The 16,430-nt window shown below is 38.2% G+C and overlaps 1 protein-coding gene across 4 annotated transcripts in view; it reads left to right on the forward strand.

The window, feature by feature from the left end:
• The window catches only part of SUGCT (succinyl-CoA:glutarate-CoA transferase), a 787,630-nt gene that overhangs the window by 348,642 nt on the left and 422,558 nt on the right, over window positions 1–16,430 (forward strand). The window lies entirely within an intron of this gene.

Below are 16,430 nucleotides of genomic sequence, written 5' to 3' on the forward strand. Positions count from 1 at the left end.
GAATTCTGCTGTGCTATTTTTTTGGCCAAGATGGTGATTATGGAAAGGCTTTTTTCCTAGTGAAAGAATGGTCAATAAGAATTGGAGGAAAGGGAGTCCTCCTGATACGGACTGAGTCTTTGTTAAGGGGTCCCCACTACACTACATTGGTGGTGAATGCCAGTGATTCCTTGTGATGAGGTAGCAGTGTATATGCCCTGAATATAACAGACCAGAGGGGCAGTTATCTCACTTCATAAGTTTGAATGAGGCCAAGCTTTGGCTTTAAGCTGTTGTAGAGGAATGGGTGGGTTTTACCATTATTCCCCTGCTTACAAGTAGAACTGAGGTGTGTAGGGCTTCCTGTGTAACTCAATTTAAGGGTACATTTCTGTAGAGATGATTCCTGAGAGTTCTTCCATCAGCATTTCTGTTGGCTCCCCCTGTGTTTCATTAGGAATAAAGGCTCCAAAGCAGGAATGTTATTTTAAAAATTGTTAGATATATTCAATGACTACTTATTTTTTAGGCTTTGATAAACAAGGATCTAAGGTCCCACACTTAAAACTGTTCACTTTGTGGGCTGGCTCAAATTGAATTTTGGGTAAATAGGATTTTCATTCTCAATTTTCCCTTGTAGATCAGTTTAATTACTTTCAATTTTGGATCGGAACTCCTTTGGACCTACAGGAAATTTGTAACATTGGTCTGTGGCTTATTTTTAGCACTGAAACAAAATTTCAAATGGAGAATATAATATATCCTAAGCCAGGATACCAATTTTTTCTGCTCCCTCAAAAGTCTCTGAAAAATACCTTCTTATCCACCAAAACCAAATTCTAATTGTTACAGTCCTAGCATGAAAAGTTCTTAATCATACAGTTATGGTTATTGACAGTCATACTCTAGTTGCAAGAATAGAGTTGGTTTCTTTTATACATGATTTCATTCTTCTTTGGAATTTAAATACCAAAATCTGTGTATAAAAGTATCTGGAGTTTTAGAAAGACAAGAGAACAGTGTAGTATTAATACATTTTAAATATGAGCGAAGATTACTATGACAATTGTATGTAGGACTGCTTGGCACAAGAAATAAAGGTATCTCTTTTCCCATGCCTGGAAGTGTTCGGCTATTTTAGAAGGATTCTCTATCATTAGGTATTTTGATAGGACTGTAGAAGATGAAAAAAACAGGGAGTTAAAAAATTTTTGTATATCCAGTTTTTTAAGGAATCTCCATACTGTTCTCCGTAGTGGCTGTACTAGTTTGAATCCCCACCAACAGTGTAAGTTTTGTCCGTACCCTCTCCAGCATTTATTGCTTGTAGACTTTGGATTGCAGCCATTCTGACTGGCATGAGATGGTACCTCATTGTGGTTTTGATTTGCATTTCTCTGATAATGAGTGACTGATGGTAGGAATGCAAACTAGGATAGCCACTATGGAGAACAGTGTGGAGATTCCTTAAAAAACTGGAAATAGAACTGCCATATGACCCAGCAATCCCAATGCTGGGCATACACACTGAGGAAACCAGAATGGAAAGAGACACATGTACCGCAATGTTCATCGCAGTACTGTTTACAATAGCCAGGACATGGAAGCAACTTAGATGTCCGTCAGCAGACAAATGGATAGGAAAGCTGTGGTACATATACACAATGGACTATTACTCAGCTATTAAAAAGAATGCATTTGAATCAGTTCTAATGAGGTGGAGGAAACTGGAGCCTATTATACAGAGTGAAGTAAGTCAGAAAGAAAAATACCAAGACAGTACATTAATGCATATATATGGAATTTAGAAAGATGGTAATGATGACCCAATATGGGAGACAGCAAAAGAGACACAGATATAAAGAACAGACTTTTGGACTCTGTCGAAGAAGGTGAGGGTGGGATGATTTGAGAGAATAGCGTTGAAACATGTTTATTACCATATGTGAAATGGATCGCCAGTCCAGGTTCAATGCATGAGACAGGGTGCTCAGGGCTAGTGCACTGGAATGATCCTGAGGGATGGGATGGGGAGGAAGGTGGGAGGGAGGCGTTCAGGATGGGGAACACATGTACACCCATGGCTGATTCATATCAATGTATGGCAAAAACCGCTACAATATTGTAAAGTAATTAGTCTCTAATTAAAATAAATAAATAAATTTTAAAAATTTTGATAAAATAAATTATTAAAGAAAACATGCCTTAAGATAATATCTAAAAGAGAAATACTCTGAAAGTTCATTTAACAAACCTTTTTATTGTATTCAACATTTACTATGTACCAGATGCTAGGGATTTAGCATGAATTTAGTAATTCTTTTGCTTTCTGAAAAATAAATTATAAGTTGACTTAAGCAGCAAATACCCAGTAAAATTTCACTGATGCATGAATCAGGGGATGAGTGAGTTGGTTAACTTTGTAAAGTATAGGTTTCCAAATAATCAAGTGGCTACTATCCCCGCTGTGTGGCACTGACTGACTCTTATATGTGGAGCTGGCTGAGAAGCCTTTGAAACTCCAGGGACTAAGCATAATACAATAGCCAAGACCATGGAATCAGAAGTGTTGAGAAGTTTTATAAGATTTCTAGGCTTCAGTTTCCTCAACGCTAAAGTAATGAAATAGAACCTTTTCTCTATACTGTAAAGTTAAATGGGATAATGTTTATCAAAGTCACATAGTAGGGATTGTTAAATGGTAAATGTTCAGTAAAAAGTAATAGCTCTGGTTATGGTGCCCTTCACAGTTATATTTTACTAAAAGATATCTTTTACTTATCATCATGTAGTGGATAAAGGCAAATCCAGTGTAGCTGTGAGGATGGGGATCATCAGCTTGACATCAAGCTCTAACTAATATCCTTTTAAGGAAATGCATCCGCAAACTTTGTGCCAAGAAGTGCTCAGCCCATCATTTTTCTGATTACTGAAAATCTTTTTGTTTTCCATTTTCTATAAAAGTATGATTTCCGTTCAAGGTGTCCTCCCTTGTTTTTCCCCTGATGAGCTGTGGAGTTTCTTGGCCCCCGGTACATGGAACTGGCCACTTCTGTTCGGATGTGGGACTGCGCCACTGGCGCCCGGGGCCCAGCTCTCCATGTGCGCCTGGCCAGCACAGCTGCTAGTACAACTGAAAATTGATTTGGGTGAAGTACAAGGCCTGGAACATGGCGCAGGAAGTGAAACTTTGATGAAGTGAAAAGGGGTATGTCTAACCAAAAACAAAAAAAAATAGAAGCATCAAAGAGCAGGAGAGAATTTTTTGTGAACCTACTTATCAAGTGGACCATTTATATTTCATCTCTGGTTTGAACATGGTAGACAAGTTTACTTGATGGTTGAAATTATTCCTAACCAAAATAATGTCTTCATAGTCTCATGCTCTAAGAAAACTTGCCATTTGACTCAATTGAAACTACAAATGATTTTTTCCTTGGATAGATGCAAGGTTGTCTACCTTTTATCCTCTGATTATATGCTGCAGTCCTTTGCACAGTTAAAATGATCCTGCAGGCATCCACTGTTAAGTCAATCAAGAATACTACAGGGGGTTTTGGTCTGCATTTACTGATAGCTCTGAGAAGTTTTGATCCAAAACCCTTTTAGTGGGAGTTTTATTGTTTTTTTCTCCCTCAGAGATACATTATCTGAGGAAAACTATGCATTATAGAAGTATAATATAGATTAACTGCATATAGATTTTAATAGTCATGTTTCCAAGTGCTTTCTTAAAATACCTTCTTTTACTCAGGCCAAAATTGTGCAGTACATTAAAAGAATTCTTAAAAAGCTTAAAAATCTTACTAGATGGCCTCAGTATGGTCCTATTTAACATGCCCTTGGGTTACTAGATGGCCTCAGTATGGTCCTATTTAACATGCCCTTGGGGACATGTGCATGAACTACATTGTGGTTTGAGGTTTTCCAACCCAAATAAACTTAAAAGAAAATGTAGCTTTTAATAGAGACTATTCAAATTCCTGCAAAAACAGGTATGGATCTCGCCACTGAGAGGATTTAAAAGCATTATTATCTACTATGAGAATCAAAGGAGAATTTGTTATCCTGCTGTTTCTATTTTGCTCAAGACCGTATATTTGGTGATTCTAGTATATGGCCATTTTTGAATGAACTGCTCAATTAAAATATATATATTATGAATAATTGAACCTCTGATGAATATTTTTATTTCTCCTTGATGCCATGACCTGTGAGTGGGAAAGAAAGGGCAAAGGGTGTCGCAAAACTGGTGTTATTTAAAAGAGTCTTCATATTTGTACCACACAAGTTGAAGACATCAGGTGTAAGACATCACCCTAAAGCATCACTTCTGAGAACTATTGGGAGGGAATATCAGAACTGAAATATCACAGCTGGCCCTGATTTTAACTGGTGCCAAACACCTGCAGGCCCTAAAAGGATACCAAAACAAAACCCCACCCTGTGGCAGCAAGCCAGCCCTTAACAACCCTTCCTTAACTTTGCATCACCATCAAAATTAATTTAACATTTTCTACAGAAACCTTATTCTTCCTGTCCCAGAAGGCCATTACAACTCCTTTAGCCAATCTTTCATATGGGATAAATATGTCATAGAAACAAACAGAGTGAAGTCTTGAAATATTTGATCACTTAAAAATTATCTGTTGTTTTCATATCATTATTTGTGGAAGCCTGTGAAGTTGGAGGCTTTATTAATCTCTAGGTTAGCTCATAGTCTCTAAGTGATTTTGTTTTAGCACATTTTGGCAAAATATCTGAGCATCTGGGGGAAAAATCCTTCAATATTCGTATAGTAAGTGTCAGAAGCTCCCCAAAATACAGAGCTATTCTTCAAGCCCTTTCTACCTTACACACACAGGCATGCATGAGCACACATGAACACACATACACACATGCACCGCTGATGTATTCCAAAGATTGCTTTTTGAATGACATTCATTAGTTGCATAGCCCTGAGAGGGTTATACAAATCAAGCAAAACTATATCCTTGTTTCTAATACTGCTGGGAAATATGTACATACAATGCTCCCTGTAACTGGAAAGCAGTTGATGAAGATCTGAGGTAAAACAGTTTGTCTGGATATAATTCTTAGTAGACAAGAGATGAAAAAGTAGAATTTATGTTCATCTTTGAGTGTATATGACACATTTCAGATGATGAACAAATTCAGACATATTATTTGTATTGTGTGTGTGAATATTCAGTCCTGAATATTCATTGGAAGGACTGATACTGAAGCTGAAACTCCAATACTTTGGCCACCTGATGTGAAGAACTGACTCATTGGAAAAGGCCCTGGTGCTGGGAAAGATTGAAGGCAGGAGAAGAAGGGGAAGACAGAGGATGAGATGGTTAGAAGTTAGATTACATCACTGACTCAATGGACATGAGTTTGAGTAAACTCCGAGAATTGGTGATGGATGGGGGAGACTGGCGTGCTGCAGTTTATGGGGTCACAAAGAGTTGGACACGACTGAGTGACTGAACTGAACTGAACCACTCTAATGGCAGGAAGTGAAGAGGCACTAAAGAGCCTCTTGATGAGCGTGAAGGAGGAGAGTGAAAGAGCTGGCTTAAAACTAAATGTTAAAAATACCAAGATCATGACTGTGTGTGTGCTTAGTCAATCAGTCGTGTCTAACTCTTTGCAACCCATGACTGTAGCCCTCCAGGCTCCTCTGTCATGGGGATTCTCCAGGCAAGAATACTGTGTGGGTTGCCATGCCCTCCTCCAGGAGATAGTCTGGGGATAGATAGATAGATAGATAGATAGATAGAAATAGGGATTGAACCTAGGTCTTCTGAATTGCAGGCGAATTCTTTACCGTCTGAGCCAGGGAAGCACCAAATCATGGCATCTGGCCCCATTACTTCATGGCAAATAGAAGGGGAAAATGTGGAAGTAGTGACAGATTTCCTCTTCTTGGGCTCTAAAATCACTGTGGATGGTGACTGTAGCCATGAAATCAGAAGACATTTGCTTCTTGGCAGGAAGGCTATGACAAACTTAAACAGTGTCTTGAAAAGCAGTCCGTATAGTCAAGTCTATGGTCTTCCCAATGGTCACGTATGGTTGTGAGCGCTGGACTGTATAAAGAAGTGGAGTGCTGAAGAATTGATGCCTTCAGACTGTGGTGCTGGAGAAGACTCCTGAGAGTCCCATGGATAGCAAGGAGATCAAACCAGTCAATTTTAAGGGAAAATCACCTGTGAATACTTGTTGGAAGGACTGATGCTGAACCTGAAGCTCCAGTATTTTGGTCGTCTGATGTAAACAGCTGACTCAGTGGAACAGTCCCTCATGCTGAGAAAAATTGAGGGCAGAAGGAGAAGAAGGATGTAAAAGGATGAGATGGCTGGATGGCATCACCGATGCAATGGACATGAACTTGGGCTAACTTTGGGAGATGATGAGGGACAGAGAAGCATGGCAGGCTGCAGTCCATGGGGTCCAAAGAGTCAGACACAACTGGGTGACTGAACAGACAATCAGACAACAATAGTCTATATTTATAGAATTTTTATTTTTATTTATTTATTTTTTGCATGATTACATTTTATTTTTTCATTGTTCTGAAATGGGAGAGAATTTCTTTAATAGACTTCTCTGTATCAAGGACAGTAATCATGTCTTCTTAATAAAATCAGATCTCCAGAGCCCAGGATATTGCCTAGTAGGTGCTTAATAAGTTTTTCTTGAATCAAAGAATTAATTTTTCTCAATTACTGTTACTGGGGCCTAATAAAAGAACAAATAGAGTAGTTCCATTAGTTTCTGAATAACATAAAACCCTTTGCTGTTCTTAGATGATAGTTAATGCTTCCTTACAGCTTGAAAAAAAGAAAGAAGTACTTTAATCTTTGTCTTTTGGGCCAACAAAGTAGACATTGTCATTTTTCTTTACAAGGTGTTTTTCACATAACACACATACACATACACACACATCATGGAAAAACATGTAAAAAGAAATTGGACTTCAGTATTTTCAGTGCCATATAAGCATTAGTCCCATTCACTGTCATCAGTTCAGTTCAGTTCAGTTGCTCAGTCGTGTCGGACTCTTTGCGACCCCATAAATCGCAGCACGCCAGGCCTCCCTGTCCATCACCAACTCCCGGAGTTCACTCAAACTCATGTCCATCGAGTCGGTGATGCCATCCAACCATCTCATCCTCTGTCGTCCCCTTCTCCTCCTGTCCCCAATCCCTCCCAGCATCAGAGTCTTTTCCAATGAGTCAACCCTTCGCATGAGGTGGCCAAAGTATTGGATAACACCCCTATAAAATAAGTATTTTTATCTTCTGCATGCTGCTGCTGCTGCTAAGTCGCTTCAGTCGTGTCCAACTCTGTGCGACCCCAGAGACGGCAGCCCACTAGGCTCCCCTGTCCCTGGGATTCTCCAGGCAAGAACACTGGAGTGGGTTGCCATTTCCTTCTCCAATGCAGGAAAGTGAAAAGTGAAAGTGAAGTCGCTCAGTCGTGTCCGACTCTTAGCGACCCCATGGACTGCAGCCTACCAGGCTCCTCCGTCTATGGGATTTTCCAGGCAAGAGTTCTGGAGTGGGAATTTTTAATATTAATATTAATTTTATTTATGCTATTTTGTTTTCTTCTTACGGATTTGAGTTATAGACTTGAGTTGGATTTGATGTCCTTTCCTTATTCCAACAGAGATTTTTTCTTTGCCCTTATTCACCTCCTTTGTACTATTTTGTCAAATATATTTCTGTATCCTATAGGTCAACAATATACTTATTTACATATAGTTTATTGCAATATCATTTTAAATATGTCAAAAGATTAAAGGAGGAGAAATATGCAGTTATACTGCTTTTTATAAATGGCTAAGTGATTATCTTACTGGTATTCTCTATGTGTGTCTGTGTGTGAGTTCATAGTGCTGTATAGTATCATGTAGTTTCAGCCTAAAGAATTTTCTTTGGTATTCATTATAGTGTATTATGTACCAAGATATTCTCTTAGCTTTTGTTTACCTGAGTTTATCTTTAGTTTGCCTTCATTTGTGAAAGGTAGTTTTGCTGGATACAATATTCTTGTTTGACAGTCTTTACTTTCAGCACTTTGAGTATGTTGTTTCACTGCCTTCTGATTCCCATGGTGTCTGATGAGATGCTATGTGTTAATCTTCTTGGGATTGCTTTATGTGATGTCATTTTTCTTTTGCTCTTTTCAGAATTTTCTCCTTGTCTTTGAACTTTATGAGTATGCTGTGTCTGGGTGTGTATCGATCTCTTTACATTTATCCCAGTTAGAATTCATTGAGCTTCTTGGATGTGTAGATTAATGTTTTCCATAAAATTTGTAAAGTTTTAAGCCATTATTTCTTTGATATTCTTCATCTTTTTCTTCTTCTGGTACTCCAGTTATGTGTATGTTCATCATTAAATAGTGTTTCACATTTGTCTGAGATTTTGTTCAGTTTTCTTAATTTGTTTTTCTTTCTGAAATTCAGATTGAATAATTCCTATTAGTCTATCTCTAAGTTTGTTGATTCTTTCTTCTGAAAATTCAAATATATAATTGAGTCCCTTGAGTGAATTTTTCATTTCAGTTATTGCACTTTTCAACTTAAGAATTTCCATTTGGTTCCTTTTAATAATTTGAATATTTCTCTTTATTGATATTGTCTCTTTGATGAGTCATCATCCTCACATCTTCCTATAATTCTTTAAGCATGCTTTCCTTTTGTACTTCAAACATATTTATAATAGCTGCTTTGAAGTTTTTTTCTGCTAAGTCCACTGTCTGGGCCTCTTCAAAGGCAGTTTCTATTGCCAGCTCTTTCTTTCTGTGTATGGGATGCACTTTACTGTTTATTTGCATGTTTTGTAATTTAGATCCCCCTACCCCAGTTGTTGCTTTGTTTGTTGCTTACTGGGTCAAACAACATCATGTGAAACGTTGGACTGGATGAAGCACAAGCTGGAATCAAGATTGCCAAGAAATATCAATAACCTCAGATATACAGATGACACCACCCTTATGGCAGAAAGTGAATAGGAACTAAAGAATCTCTTGATAAAAGTGAAAGAGGAGAGTGAGAAAACTTGCTTAAAACTCAGTATTCAAAAAGCAAAGATCGTGGCATCTGCTCCTATCACTTCATGGAAAATAGATGAGGAAACAATGGAAACAGTGACAAGACTTTATGTTCTTGGGCTCCAAAATCACTGCAGATGGTGACTGCAGCCATGAAATTACAAGACACTTGCTTATTGGAAGAAAAGCTCTGACCAACTTAGAGCATATTAAAAAGCAGAGAGATTGCTTTGCCATCAAGGGTCCATCTAGTCAAAGCTCTGGTGTTTCTAGTAGTCATGTATGATGTGAGAACTGGACCATAAGGAAAAACCAACACCGTATTGTAAAGTTAAAAAATAAAAAATAAAAATAAAAAAAAGAATATTAAAAAAAAAGAAAGCTGAGTGCCAAAGAATTGATGCTTTTGAACTGTGGTGTGGAGAAGACTCTTGAGAGTCCCTTGGACTGCAAGAAGATCCAATCAGTCTATCCTAAAGGAAATTAATCCTGAATGTCATTGGAAGGACTGATGCTGAAGCTGAAGCTCCAATATTTTGGCCACCTGATGTGAAGAACTGACTCATTTGAAAAGATTCTGATGCTGGGAAAGATTGAAGGCAGGAGAAGGGGATGACAGGATGAGATCATTGGCTGGCATCATCAACTCAATGGAATGAGTTTGAGAAAGCTCTGGGAGATGGTGAAGGACAGGGAAGCCTGGCGTGCTGCCGTCTATGGGGTCACAAAGAGTCGGACGTGACTGAGTGACTGAACTGAGGTCAAACAACATGATTTGACTGCATTGATATTGTGAAGTCTTTTTTGCACAGCTCCTAACGTTCCAGCTCGGATTGGTTCTACTTGTTTTGTCTTTTACCTAGTGCTCGCTCTTGGGTAGACATAATCCAGTTAGTGGTCAAAGATTGTTCTCAGCCAGTTAGGTTTTTATCCTTTACACTTGTTTGTGTGTATGGCTTAGAGGCTGTTATGAGTTCAGAGAGTTTACATTATTTTGCCCTACTTTTAGCCAGGGACTAGTCACTTGGGGACTCTCTCTGGGACTGGTTTTGCTTTCTCAGAAGCAATTGCTCAGGCTTCTAGGGACGAGTGTGATAGCTTCCTAGACATTGCCCCTGGGTCAGAGTAGCTTAATACCCAGTCAGTGTTTGGTCAAAAGTTGTTTGAACTCTCATGCCAGTGAGACTTCTGCTGTTCTGTGTTAATGGATCAGACTGCACTGTGGTGAATGGTTGGGTTTGTTTAATTTGTTTGGGTGTCTCACAGAACTCAAGAAATTTGTTTACACACTACATTACTGTTGTATTACAAAGGATATTAAAGGATATAAATCAACAATGAGATGAAAGATGCATAGAATAAAGTCCTAAATGAAGGATCTTCTGTCCTGGTAGAGTTTGAGGACTGGTGTGGTGTCACATGGAAGCATTCTGGTTACCCAACCTGGAAGCTATCTGAACCCCTTTCCTTTGGGGTTTTATGGTGATTTCATTACAAAGCATGATTGATAAAATAATTGACTGTTGGTAATTGAGTCAACCTCCAGCCCTTCTCCCCTCCTCGGAAATCAGGAAGTAGAGCAAAAGTTCCAGCCTTCTATTTAATGTTTGGTTCCCCTGGCACTTAGAACTCATCTTTAGGTGTTTCCTAAAAGTCACCTCATTAACATAAACTCAGATGTGGTGAAAAGGGGCTTGTTATGAATAACAAGATACCTATTTCACCTTCATAACTCTTTCAGGAACTGAGGATGAGAGACCAAATATGGCAAAAGATTCTCCCATTGCTTTTATTGCTCAGGAAATTCCAAAGGTTTGGGGAACTGTGAGAGAGAAATATATATAACTAAATATGTATTTCAGATGACCAAATATATATTAATATGTCTTATTAGTCAAAATATCACACTTGGTGGTTTCAAGGTGATGGGACTCAGGCTACAAGTTCTGCCTAACTTTCTGTGGGTTGTGGTTCTAATGTCACTTTAGTTTTCCAGACTTTTGCAGAGGTATCCAAATCTGTGCTGTGTATGCACCACCTAGATCTGGGTGGTGTTGTATCTGTTAGTTCAGTTCTCAAAATGTGGTTTGTTGAATTTGACGCATGCATATGTATGCCCAAGATTTCATAAACAACCTTATGCAGTCATATTCCCAAGTTTCTCTCTTATGATCTCCTTGGTAACTTCCAGTAGGGAACCTCTTTCTGGTCTTGTGGCCAGAATGCTGTGACTGTAGTTACCGTGTTCTCCTGCGTACTTCCGTAACTGCACTTGTCTTTGGGACCAGGTAGCAGCAGGACAGAGAGAGAAAAAGAGCAGTGGATTTGACTCCACTTTTTTTGAAACTTTAGTTTCATCAGACTTAAAGGAATGTTCCCCTTTCTTCAAATTTTGGCTTTAGCTGGCTGCCATCATTGCCTCTTCTAGTCAAAGTTGCTGCTACCACTTGTCACCTAAGCCTTGGCTGAAAGCTGGGACAGAGGAATGGATAAAAGAAAGCAGAAACCAGATTTCCATACTCTCTGAGTTATACGTTCTCTTTTCCTATTATTCCTTGAACTAAAACAATAGGCTTCTCCTGGAGCTTTCTTTCTTTGCACCTGTGTTCGTTTGAGCTGCTATAACAAAAACATCATTGATGGGGTTATAAATAAACAACAGAAATTTATTTGTCCCATTTCTGTGAGCTGGGGAGTCCAAGATCAAGGCACCAGCATAGTCAGTATCTGATTGTGCTTAGCCGTTCAGTTGTGTCCGACTCCTTGTGACCCCATGGACTATAGCCCTCCAGGCGCCTCTGTCCATGGGGATTCTACAGGCAAGAATACTGGAGTGAGTTGAAATGCCCTCCTCCAGGGAGTCTTCCCAACCCAGGGATTGAACCCAGGTCTTCCTCATTGCAGGAGGTTTCTTTACCATCTGAGACACTAGGGAAGCTCAAACTGTATGTGATTAGAACCCACTTTTTGTTTCATAGTCATTTTTTTCACTTGATCTTCTCGTGGTGGAAGGGGTGACAAGGGAGCTCCCTGAAGTCTCTTTTATCATTTGTTATTATTTTTAATAAGAATTGATGATCTTTCACTATAGGTGACAATATGTGCAAACACCATGAAGAAATAATTACCAGCACCCCAGCAGCCTCCCTGAGGTCTCTTTGATATGGATGTTAATCCCACTCCTGAGGGCTCCATTCTCTTGACTTAATCTCCTCCCCAGGACTCCCTCTCCAAATACTGTCCCACTGAGGGACTAGAGTTCAAAGTATGAATTTGGTAGGGAGTGCACAAACATTTATCTATAGCAGCATCTAAGTGCTCATTTTGTTTCTGGGGGATGCAACACTAAAAAACTGAGAAATTTACCACTTGTATGATGGTATTTGAATTCTATTCTTCCCTATCCATCTGCTGCTGTTGACTTTGGGTCCTCTAAGAGCTCCTCCACTCATTCTGTCCAGGTTTTATAGCTACATTCAAGAGGAGGCAGTGTAGCGTATACTTACTGCTTCATAGTATCTGAAACCTAAATATTTCACTTTAAAAGCAAGTATTTCTTAATATTTTAAAAAACAGTTTCCAGATCATTTTTCTTTGAAAGAATCTTAACATAGTTGTTAATTTGTAGTACTCAAAAAGTTCATATACTTTGCAGCTACTTTTTCATGCAAATTAGAATTTTCAGGAAATGTCTAATCAAACCAAAATATAGAAATGAATGAAGAGATTAATAAATAAATGGAACTACAATATACTCCAACTTCTATACTGATTGTCAGGCAAGTAAATGTTGTAGGTTCAAACATTTATATGAATGTATTTAGACTAATACAATGTTAGGGATTTGTTTACTTTTTTTTTTTTTCTAATTAAAGAAAGGGTTTCCTGTTAAAAGGAAAGAAAGAAAGTCTTCTGACCTATGGGAACGAGTGGTTAGGTTGTCCTTAAACGACTTTCCTTAAATGTCAGTTTTCTATGTTGGTCATTTGACAATTACCTAGCACTTATCTAGCATTCTCTGGCAAATGCAGTGTTTTGGAATATGAAGGAAAACAAAATTCTCAGAAAGAGGAGAAAGATATCAGAGCCTGCAATGGTCAGGGGGACTGAACAAAAATAAATAAATAAAAAGAGTCTATTTTCTTGTTTCTGAGCAGTACTAAATCATTCATCTAATTTTTCTTGGCAAATACAATATAAGACTGCAACATCTTGTGTAGTGCCAGGAAGTGAAGAAGTGCCCACAAAATGATGGGAACATGGCAAAAGTACAAAGGTGGCAACTTCAAAGAGTTCCCAATAGCCACATTAGGGCAATTTGAGTAACAAAATAAATATAATTATAGTAATGGATTATAATCCATAGGATAAAGTCAGTATCCATGACTCCATACTAATATAAATAAATAGTTGAATCAATCAGTGAGTGTAGAGGAATGGAAAGAGCTCTTTCGATTGTAGAATTTCAATGAATAAACGTAAAGGAATGAAGGAAATTGAAAATTATCTTTAGGTAAACATACTAAAATTATGACAAAAAAGAGGATATCTGTATAATCACAATGTATCTCTTTACCCTCTCTGTTACAAAGGCAAAACTTTTGACTTCACAGTGGGGAACTCTTACTGACATCAGCTTAACCAAGTGATTCAAGTTAGTATCACCAGTAATAAGATCTGACAGCATTGTGAATCTTTTGTTATGAGGCATAATCACTTTCTTGCCCCAAATGTATAACTTGAATCTAATCATGGGAAAATATATGACCAACTCAAATTGAGAAATTCTATAAATTGCCTGACCAGTGTTTTTCAAAAATGTCAAGATTATGCAAGACAAAGACTAAGATTGGAGATTATGACAGTTATTTGCAATGTGGAATCCTAGACAGGATCCTGTTCTGGAGAAAAGCACATTAGCATGACACTTGTCAAATTTCCAAGTCTCTAGTTAAGTTAGTGACATTGTATCAATTTTAATTTTTTGGTTTTGATAATCTTATTCTGGGTAGATAAGATGTTAATAGCAAAAGCTGGGTGATGAATATTTGAAAACTGTGCTTTGCAACTGTTTTGTCCTTCAAAATAAAAAGTAAGAAACCCAGAAATTTTATTTCAAATACCTCACATTACATAAATACAAAGGCAAAGAGCCTTGCATTAAGGTAACTAAAGCATGAAGTGGCAAAAGTGCTCTGTGCGTGTATGCATGCTCTGTTGCTTCAGGTGTGCCCTATAGAACCTGCATAATAAAATTTCAAATGTTATTGGTTCTCAGGTTTCCATCACTTAAAAACACTTAGCAAAATATCAGAGGACTCTTACATGCCATTTCATTTGTTTTCTCATATTTCAAATTGATTATGTCTTTCTTTGCTGTTCCAGGGACATGAGATCCTGAGTAGTATGAAGCCTGAACTATTATTGATATTTCTGCATTTTAGTTGAGATTTTATTTCTGATGCCTGAGGACTCTGAGACAGCCACACACTCAATCAAATTTTCAGATCTTTTCCACACAACTGTAGTTGATCCCTTGTCAAGAATTTAAATGAAAGCTAATTTAAATTCATTTTTCTTTAGAAAACAGATTTTTGCTAATTTATAAAATGTAATTAAAATGTTACCAGAATGCAGTTACTCTTGGAAATACTTCTCCACAGATTCTCATTTTTGCAAAATAGATATGTCTCATTTAACTTTTATGAAAAATGGTTAAATTTTCAAAATTCATTTCAGAAGCTATCCAATTTCTTAGTAGTACACTAAGTGTCAATAGTTGTTGTAAGCCCTTTTATGTCATCAGACAGTGGTTCTCAAACAGGTTGTATATTAGAGTCACACAGAGAATTCTTCCAAAATCTAGATCCAGGAGCTCTAGAAACATGATATCTGATAATAGAGGTCAGTATGGAGTTAAGGATATCTGAATATTTAGAAAATTCATCAAAGATTCTACTATAGAATCACAAAATGGTTTGGAGAGGAGATAATTTTGTAGTTATGAACACGGTCTTTCTAATTGGGACAAACCTGACTTTTATCTGGGCTCTGCCACTTACTCACTGGATGACTCTGAGCATTTCTTGACCTTCATATGCCTTTGTTTCCTCTTCTGTAAAATAGAGGTTTTAATGATTTTGACCTCATTAATTTAAAAAAATCAATGAGATAAGATAGTGCCTATAAAGTATTTAAAATGAGGGCACTTTTTTATTGATTAGTTTCTTAAGATGATCAGGTGTTTTCTGGAAAATGCCATAGTGGAAGGGAAGGAACGTCAGGCAAAAGTAGCAACCAAGCCAAGAAAGTGATGCTTTTAAACTGTGGTGTTGGAGAAGACTCTTGAGAGTTCCTTGGACTGCAAGGACATCAAACCAGTCAATCCTAAAGGAAATCAACCTTGAATATTCATTGGAAGGATTGATGCTGAAGCTGAAACTCCAATACTTTGGCCACCTGATGCAAAGTGCCAACTCACTGAAAAAGACCTGATGCTGGGAAAGATTGAAGGCAGGAGGAGAAGGGGACAGCAGAGGACAGGCATCACTGACTCAATGCACATGAGTTTGAGCAAACTCTGAGAGTTGATGAAGGACAGGGAAGCCTGGCATGTTGAAGTCTATGGGGTCCCAGAGTTGAATGTGACTGACTGACCAAATAACAACAACAACAACAAGCAAAGAAATGGGAGGCATGAAAATGCCTGGGGAGATGTGAGAAGGTCAGGTGGTGTGTAATGGCTGGACTATAGATTGTGGATGAGATACAGTAGGAGGTGAAGATGGAGAACCCAAGAGTCATTTCATGGAATATGGTATGCCATGCTGATAAGTTTGATCTGTATCCAAATTTTTTGTCAGAACTTGTGGTCTGATGCCAGCTACTGGAAGTGCAGTAGATGTACTCATACCAACAGCAATGTATTCTGATGATCTCGGGTAGCTATGAAGCCTAGGAGAACGCAGGATGCAAGTATGCCTGTGTACACCTGTATATGGCTTAAAGCTCAACATCCAGAAAACTAAGATCATGGCATCTGGTCCCATCACTTCATGGCAAATAGATGGGGAAACAGTGGAAACAGTGGCAGACTTTTTTTTTCTGGGCTCCAAAATCACTGCAGATGGTGACTGCAGCCATGAAATTAAAAGACGCTTACTCCTTGGAAGGAAAGTTATGACCAACCTAGATAGCATATTCAAAAGCAGAGACATTACTTTGTCAACAAAGGTTCATCTAGTCAAGGCTATGGTTTTTCCAGTAGTCATGTATGGATGTGAGAGTTGGACTGTGAAGAAGGCTGAGCGCTGAAGAATTGATGCTTTTGAACTGTGGTGTTGGAGAAGACTCTTGAGAGTCCCTTGGACTGCAAGGAGATC

Source organism: Bos mutus, chromosome 4 (genome assembly GCF_027580195.1).
Source record: "Bos mutus isolate GX-2022 chromosome 4, NWIPB_WYAK_1.1, whole genome shotgun sequence".
Classification (NCBI taxonomy): Eukaryota; Metazoa; Chordata; class Mammalia; order Artiodactyla; family Bovidae; genus Bos; species Bos mutus.